Consider the following 9,313-nt stretch of genomic DNA (forward strand, 5'->3'; position numbering starts at 1 on the left):
ATCTCAACTGGAAAGGTACTTAGGTATTTTGACGAACGAGAGCTATGACGTTCTATTACTTGAAAGTGATGAACCTGCGACTTAAAAACAAGCTATGACGAGCCCTAGCTCCAAGCAATGGCAAGAAGCCATGCAATCTGAATTAGACTCCATGTCTGAAAACCAAGTTTGGGATTTGGTGGATTTGCCAGATGGCTACCATGCCATAGGAAGCAAATGGGGTTTCAAACTGAAAAAGGACAAGGATGGGTAACTTGAAGTTTTCAAATCTAGATTGGTTGCAAAGGGTTACAGGCAAGTCCACGGTGTGGATTACGATGAAAACTTTTCACCAGTTGCAATGCTAAAGTCTATTCGGATAATGTTAGCAATCGCTGCATATTACGATTACGAAATATGGCAGATGGATGTCAAAACCGCTTTCTTAAACGACGTTTTAACAGAAACCGTGTTTATGACACAGCCTGAGGGGTTTGAGGATCCAAAGAATGCTAAAAAGGTATGCAAGCTTAAGAAATCAATCTACGGATTGAAGCAAGCATCAAGGAGCTGGAATATACGTTTTGATGAAGCAGTCAGTGACTTTGGTTTCATCAAGAACGCAGACGAATCTTGTGTATACAAGAAGGTCAGTGGGAGCAAAATTGCTTTTCTAGTATTATGTGTCGACGACATATTACTTATCGGAAATGACATTCCTATGTTGAACTCTGTCAAGATTTGGCTTGGGAAATGTTTTTCGATGAAGGATCTAGGAGAAGCACTGTACATACTGGGCATCAAGATTTACAGAGACAGATCTAAGAAGATGATTGGACTTAGTCAAAGCACTTATATCAATAAGGTGCTTGAAAGGTTCAAAATGGCAGACTCCAAGCGAGGCTACCTACCCATGTCTCATGGAATGACTCTAAGCAAGACTCAGTGCCCAAAAACACTAGATGAGCGTAGACGAATGAATGAGATTCCATATGCATCATTGATTGGTTCAATAATGTATGCTATGATATATACACACCCGGATGTTGCGTATGCACTCAGTGCTACGAGCAGATACCAGTCAGACCCAGGAGAGGGACATTGGACTGCTGCCAAGAACATTCTGAAGTACCTGAAAAGGCACAAAGATGATTTCCTGGTCTATGGTGGAGATGATGAATTAATTGTTAAAGGCTATACGGATGCAAGTTTCCAAACCGACAAAGATGATTTCAGATCACAGTCTGGGTTTGTCTTCTGCCTCAACGGAGGTGCAGTAAGGTGGAAAAGTGCTAAGCAAAGCACCATTGTGGATTCTACAACTGAAGCGGAGTACATTGCTGCACATGAAGCAGCAAAGGAAGCTATATGGCTAAGGAAGTTCATAGGTGAACTTGGTGTAGTCCCCTCCATTAAAGGACCAATAGCTCTGTATTGTGATAATAATGGAGCTATTGCACAGGCAAAGGAGCTTAGACACCACCAGAGAGTCAAGCATGTACTTCGTAGATTTCACCTTCTACGAGAGTTCGTTGAAAGAAAATAAGTCGAGATAAGCAAGATTGGAAGTGATGACAACATCTCAGATCCATTGACTAAACCTCTGCCGCAGGCGAATCACAACTTGCACACTGCAGCTATGGGAATCAAGCATGTTGGAGAATGGCTTTGATGTCCTAATTTAATGTTTTACAGTTTTAGAGTTTAATACTTTGTAAAACATTATTGGTTAATCATTCACATTAATGAATAGAATTCATTTTTCCATTTAATTTGTGGTTTATTAAATGATGAGTCCCTTCAATTTGACGATATATTCAAGATAGACTGTCAGGACCAGTCCTGTGACTAAGAAATGTCTATCAAGTGAACTTGAATGTCAAAAGTTAAAAATGGTCCCTGGTCGGAGTTTTCTATAAAGATAGACGCATAGAAAACGTTAGACGATTAGAATGCAAGATGACTAGTAGTTCTGTTTCTTGAACTATGTGGACATGGCAATGTCGTAATCATTTGCATAGATACTTACTTTGGGAAGACTAGTATCGGACAGACCTATGAAACTTTACTGTAAGAGATGAAGATCTGTCATAAGTAAATTTCATTAAAATTATTAGACACTAATCCTCAATACCTGAGTGATTTGAGATTACTTGTTTGAGAACTGCTTACTTTGACGTTGTCAACCGTCGCACCGTAAAAGGAGGTTATAAAGGCAACGCTCAGGTAATCACCAATCAAACGAAGTCTAATCTCAAGATCGCAAGATTGGGATTGTCCTCCCATAAATCAGGATGAGATGCTGAAACTTGTACAAGGCCACTCGGAGAGCTAGAAACTGTAAAATGCATGGCCGTGCTCAGATGAATCACAGGCTATGATTATCTGTTTATTTGATTAGTTGAACTCTGAAACCGATAAACACTTCTGGACATAATAAGGATGACAACTCTTACCTTATGTTCAAGAGCAAGCATCGAGTGACAAAGGAATTAGGAAATGCACACTTGTCCCTAAGGACAAGTGGGAGACTGAAGGAAATAATGCCCTTGGTCCAAGTATGCATTTGATGATAAGTCTAATAAATGCGGTTCAGTATTAATTATACAAGTTAATAATTTAGTGAGATCAAGTGAACTGAATGCCTAGCTAGAGGCTGCTTCAGTTCAAGTGGATTAATGATATTAATCCACAGCTTACTCTTGACTGAACCCGTAGGGTCACACAAATAGTACGTAAACGGATCAAGTATTTAATGGCATTAAATACTCTATCTAATCAATATTCGGAATCGACGGATCTTGGTTTCAGTGGGAGCTGAGATCGTCAAAGGCAAATAAATGAATACTCCGGAAACGATGATATTGCCGGAAACGGAAATATGGATCGTATCGGAAAAATAAATATTATCCAAGTCGTACATCTTGCCGGAAACGGAAACATGGTACGTATCGGAAAATATTATCGGAAATGGAAATATTGCCGGAATCGGAAATATTGCCGTAAAAGGAAATATTGTCAGAATCGGAAATATTATCGGAATCGGAAAATAATTTCGGAAACGGAAATATTAAATATTTGCTCGAGATGGAAATTAATTCCGGAATCGGAAATGTTAAATATTGTTCGTATCGGAAATGAATTCCGGAATCGGGAAATTAATCGGAAGCGCGTCGTACGAATTAGCATCGGACGAGCTTGCTAGACGAAGGCCCAGCACGAAGCCAGGCCCACGTCCAGCAAGGGAAACGCGCACCACAACACGCCAGCCCAAGGCTGCGCCAGGCCCATCGCAAGGCAGGCCCAGCGCGCGCCCAAGGCTGCGGCAGCTTGTGGGCTTCGTGGCGAGTAGGCTGCGATTGCTCGGGCTGTGCGCGCGCGCGCATGGCGCCCCTCGTGGGTTGCTGTGCGTGCGTGTGTGGTTGTGTTCACTTACGAAACCTAAAGCGTATAGAATTCGTTTGATGATTAAATTTCCTAATCCTAAAAAGATAAATTAATTAATTTAGAGTTCTGCTAGGATTCTAATTTAATTAATTCGTATCCTAGTAGGATTCGATTGCTTATTCCATGGCCTATAAATATGAGTTCAAGGCTCATAATTTACAACGAGTTTGAAGTATTCAAAGGTAAGAATTTGAGCCAAAAATTCAGTCAAACACCTTGCCCATATAGCCGAATATTTTAGTACCTTAAGGGCGATTCTAGTTGGTCAATCTTAAGGCGGATCTGGACGTGCTGTGGACTTTCTACGGAGGGACGACACTTGTAGTCCTAAAGACTTGTTCTTGTTCGATTTAGGCGCAGCAAGGGAAGGCACGCTACAAAGAGTATGCATCCTAATTATGCTAATTGTTATGTGGCAATTAATTTGGAATCCTGGCATTTATGGTTTTTCCGCATGATTTATATTCGTTTATATGTATCATAACCTAACAACCTGTATACTACCCTTTTCAGCCTTTCCTGCGTGAAATACACAATTTCAAGAAGACCAAAAGACTAAATGGTAAAGTAACTAAGTTGAACAACCCTAATTATTCAAGCTTCAGTAGCCGTCACTCACTCTCAAAATCTCATTCTATCTCTTCCCAGTCTCCTCCTCTCTACCTTTCTGTTGCGACTCTCTGGTATCTCGGTCTCATCAGCTTGGAATTGGAAGTTTTCGGTCATCTAATCTCTTCGTCCTTCCCTCCAGTACACGAGGTTAGTTATTTTGTTCCTTCCATTTTGGTTTTTTTTATTAATTACCTCTATGGATCTCATTTTAATTCAAATACAAATACTACTTTGTGATTGAGGTTCTGTAGATATGTTTGAGTTTTAAACACCGTCTGTCCAAAATTCCTTAATAGGAAATTATAATTTGTTTGTTGAATTTCTTGAATAGGAAATTATTTGATGAATTTGGAAACTTGTTGTGATTGTTTATCTAATTTCATGAATAATTTGCTATTTATTGTGTGTGAAATACTACTGTGTGTTTATTATATTTCGTATGAAATACTACTATAAACACTAAATTCTAGTAAATTGTTGAGAATATATGATTAATCGATTAATTTTGTGGAAAATATTAGAGGTATTTATGTAATTTATGTATTTAATATATATAATATATGTATACATGAAAAAAGGGTTAGTGACTTGCTGAAAACATGTATGAATATATATGCAGGTGAGTTGAAACAGATAGAGTACTCTAAATTGGTGGAGGAACTAGAAGATGAATGTGAAAGTGAACTAATTGAAGTGACTTACATGGATTGAGATCGATTAATTATTTAATTCAAGCTTAACTAAAGACAATTACGATGTATTATAAGAATTGTTTATGTGATAATATGATGGTAAGTGAGACTTTTATGTTTGGAATTTTTCATGGAAGGTTTTCTGGTATTTTTTTAAAGTTATTTTTCATTATATGTGTTAGGTGTTTGGTAAATAATTAAGGAAAAATAGGCGGGTATGGGGCGGGGATGAGATGGGGATGGATACCCAGGCGGGAGGTGGGGCGGGGATTGATTTTAGTTTGTACCCGGTGGGGCGGGGATGGGGATTGATTTTGTACCCGCCATGGGTGATGGGGCGGGGAAGGGGATGAAATTTGTTGGTGGGGATGGGGATGGAGGTACCAACATCCGCATCCGCCCCACCCCATTGACATCCCTAATTATGAAAATTTAGATCAGATAAGAAAAAGTAAGTTCAGATCAGACCAGATCAGTTCAGATCATCAGATCAGATCAGGAGATATAAGGTGAACTAAAAGGGGCCTAAGGGTATACGCTAGGTTAGATGCCTTAAATCAAGAGGAGCCCAACAACAAAGTTACAAGCCCAGGGAGAATGAACAAAGTTGCCCCACTTAGAAGTAAATCACAGCAAGAGCGCGAGCTCAGGGAGACCAGAACTCAGCGCCAGTTGCAAGGAGGTTAGAAGCGCAGAACATGTCAAAAGATGACGTGGCTACGAGCAGCCAATCTTCCTCTCCCGTTTGAACAGTTATGGGAAGTAACCCCCACCTTCCCACAACCGTTCCATAAATTCCTTTCATTGAGGAGCATTTCATATTTTCGTAGCTTTCCTTAGATTTAACCCTAGCACTTAGTTTAGCCAGAGTCTTAGTAGCGTAGCAGTAGTTCGTAGTTTTCCCCATGTATTGATGAACTTCAAGTGCTTAATTAGCGTCTTTGTAATTTCCAAGCATTCAACCATGGAGGTACATTTCTTCCTGATTTAACAGTTGTCCAGTTTTTATTACATATCAATCAATGATATTTATTTTCCTTATATGTTTTTGTCTTAAAAATTTCATTTCGCATTAACTCTGTTCAAATCGGGTTGTAATTTGGAGATTTCTTATGAAATTTCTCATTCACGAGCGAGGCCTCTACATAAAAAGGTTAGCCGTCCCTAAGGGAAATACCCCTAGGCACCTTTATCACCCTATAAGATAAGGTGTTGTTTGTTGTTCGCGTGTAGCGTCTAAAAGTTTTTGGCGACCATAATGGGAGAGATAGTCAACAATTTGATAAATATCTTGCAATTCTAGTTGCATAATTTCTCACCTAAAGTTTTTCCACCAAAAACTATGAGAAAAAGAAGAGGCAATCCACAAGTGGACGATGATCAGAACAATAACATCCCCTTGGAGAATCCTCCCAGACCAATAACTCATGTCCACTTGGACAATGCACTTCCTCTCCTAAATCCTACAGATGTTGATAGGCCACATGATGACACTAGAGCGTTTAACCCAAGGCAAGAGTCATACGGATCTCTCCTATGAGAGGTAGTTAGGCCTCTGCCCATACAAGAAATCTGATAAATACTTTGTGCACTAGGTATTTAGAGATAGTGAAGGGTTTGTTGGCTAAAACCAGGGAGAGCCAAAGGGTCCAATTTGATTCGAACTACTGAATGCTTGTAGAAGAGTCTGCTAGAGTATTCACTGTTATACTGAATGATGTACCTGAATCTTCTAGGGAGTCAGTCTCAAGACATGTGGACAGAGTTATAATTGACATCAATAATACCCTGAACGCAACTAATTATTCCTTAACAAGAAGCGTAGCAACTAAGGTCGCGGCTGGACCACTAATTGAAAGGCATAGTCAATTAAATGAAAGAATACTGAATACTAATAATCAACCCAGATGTGTAACGCGATATCATAATCAAAGGAATAAATAACCTCTAGGATAACCACACCGATGGGCCATCTAGTTCAAGAGAAGTTGATAGAAATATTAATCTTCCCCCAAATCGTTACAGAGCCATAAACATTTCTGATACCGATGACGGTTTGCGAAATTTTAGATGGAATGAAGGGTTATGAAACGTGTTGGGTTCGAAAAGGAAACCTGACGTGTCCTCCAATCCCTCTATGATGCAGAATCAATTTCCAGCAACTCCTTACGAAATTCCTGCTCACTACTAGGGATTCCACCAGCCTACTTCACCAAGGACTGGTCAGCAGAATTTTCCTCTCAATGATTACCCAAATCCTAATGTTAGAGGGTAATACCAGGCACCTCACACTAATGTGCCTAATTAGAGCCAACCGCCTTTAGCAGGTCCCCCACCAGGGTTTTCTGTAAGACCACCCCACAATAAAGGCATGAACTTTGGCAACTATCCCACAGCAGGAAACCAACACGAGGACAGACCTTTCCTCCTATACCTAACAATGACAGACGAGGAAGTCCCCAAGTTAATATCCCCTAAGGTTAACAAGATCCGTTAATGAGGCATTTGGAGAGTCTAGTGCAGAGACTAGTGGGTGATCGTCTGGGTACTAGGGCAGAAGCAGCCATGAGAAAACCAATCCCTAGATGGATAATCGATGCCTACCCTTTTCCTAAAAACATTAGAATGTATGACTTCATTTTCTTTTCTAGAGATAATGATGTTTCCGCTGATGAACACGTTATCAATTATGAGTGTCAATGCAAGGATTTCGACAATGACTATTAAAAGTAAAAAAAGTTTATCTATGCTTTAACATAGACTGCTTTTCATTGGTACTCTCATCTACATAATGATACAATACATAGTTGGGAAGTCATGGTTAGTAAATTTAAAATCCCCTTCGGTAGAACAGTAACCAGAGTCACCATAATTGACTTGGCTAAAATTCAACAAGAAACTGGAGAGTCAATACGAGATTATCTCATTAGGTTCAAAAACGCAAAAATTATATTTCATGTTAGCATCCTAGAGACAGAATTTGTGCAATAGGAAGAATGTATTATCCATTCAGTTCTACATAAAGCTGGATGGTTCTCTCTTTGGAGATTTCTCAGGCTTGGCTCAAGAAGCCACCCGCTTCGAATCAACCCTGTAAGAAGAATCTAACCTTATAATTAAAGCCTATTATAATGGCGCTGAGGATTATGATTTCAACATAAAATTCGAGGTTAATTTAGCCCAATTAATTGCAGGCCCACCATTTAAATGTGCCCCGCTAGCTAGAAAGGAAAGAGTTCGTGGCCAGTAGGGATCTAAGATCCAGCCAAAAGTGAACTTATACTTTCAACCTTAAGAAAGCGGATGAAATAGTAAATTGGGTAATCATGAACAAAAAGATAAAAGTCAACAATAAACAAATCACTAAAACCCACGAGGAAACCAAAATGAAAGTTTTCTGTAAATGGAAAAATGCTTTCACTCACTACATGTCTTAATGTCTTCATCTCAGAAATCACGTGCAAGATGAAATTATGTTTCCTGACCGTGAAGGAAACCAAGCTAACTTAGCCGAACTCGACCAAGAACATTATGCTTTTGTACCTGATTCTGTTGATATTGTGTGTGCTATAGCTGGCCTTAAGTTCCACATGTGTACACATGAAATCAATGATGTTGCAGTGGCTAATGAAATGTTTGATAGGTTGGTGGGTGACATAATCCTTATCATGGCTAAACTTGTGGATGATGAAGGATTTGAGGAGATGTGTATATGGAACGTGACTCTGGCTCACACTACTCACCAATGCCATGCATTTAGGGGGTTCGTGGCCAAGCAGTTGGAGAGGAACAAGATCAAATTCTCTCCTGAAGAGAGTCAGTCTTTGGAGATTGATGAATTCTTGGTCGAACACCAAAAAGTGATACATAAGGGTAAGGAGTTCGAACTAAAGGAGAGAACTGAGACCTACAAAGATGCGCTAGAAACTTTGCCTTTGCAAGCGACTTCAATTGTAGAATTAAAGAGGCTAAACAACAGATTATGTCCTCAATGTGCTGACATGTTACACTGTGAGATGGTAAGAATACATATCATTCCTAACGACCCAAAGTGGGTACAATCCTACCACACAACTTCATATCTAAAAAGGAGCAGGTATCCAGTCCAATGGAACTCATCCAAAACCCGAAGAAGAGGAGGCAGAGGCCAAAGCATAAGCAGGAATCCACCACCTTCTCATCGCCTCATCCTTAGTTCTGGCAAGCAAGTAACCTTGCCTGGTATTCTAGAGGCAGAGGAAACTTTGCAAGCTAAGATCAGGCAGGAAAGCCTTGTTTAGATAAAGAGAAGTAGAAGAAAGAGCACAACTGGTAGCCACTCCCATTTCATAAATACACGTATTCCAAACTACGGTAGATGAAAAAACTTTGGAAGCAGGAGTTTGAAAGTCAGTATTGGAAGAAGGCCATATTTTGTCTCCAAAAGAAGAATCAGGTAAGGGCTCAGATTGTGTCGACAGAGAAGAAAGCATGTTGAACAAGATATTGCTTACATGAGGGTTCCAAAAGCAGGTCATGTTGCAAACAAGGCCAACCAGGCAGAAGGAGACCTAAATTATGACTCCGACGAGGATCTTGATTTG

This window comes from Spinacia oleracea, chromosome 3 (genome assembly GCF_020520425.1).
Source record: "Spinacia oleracea cultivar Varoflay chromosome 3, BTI_SOV_V1, whole genome shotgun sequence".
Lineage (NCBI taxonomy): Eukaryota > Viridiplantae > Streptophyta > Magnoliopsida > Caryophyllales > Amaranthaceae > Spinacia > Spinacia oleracea.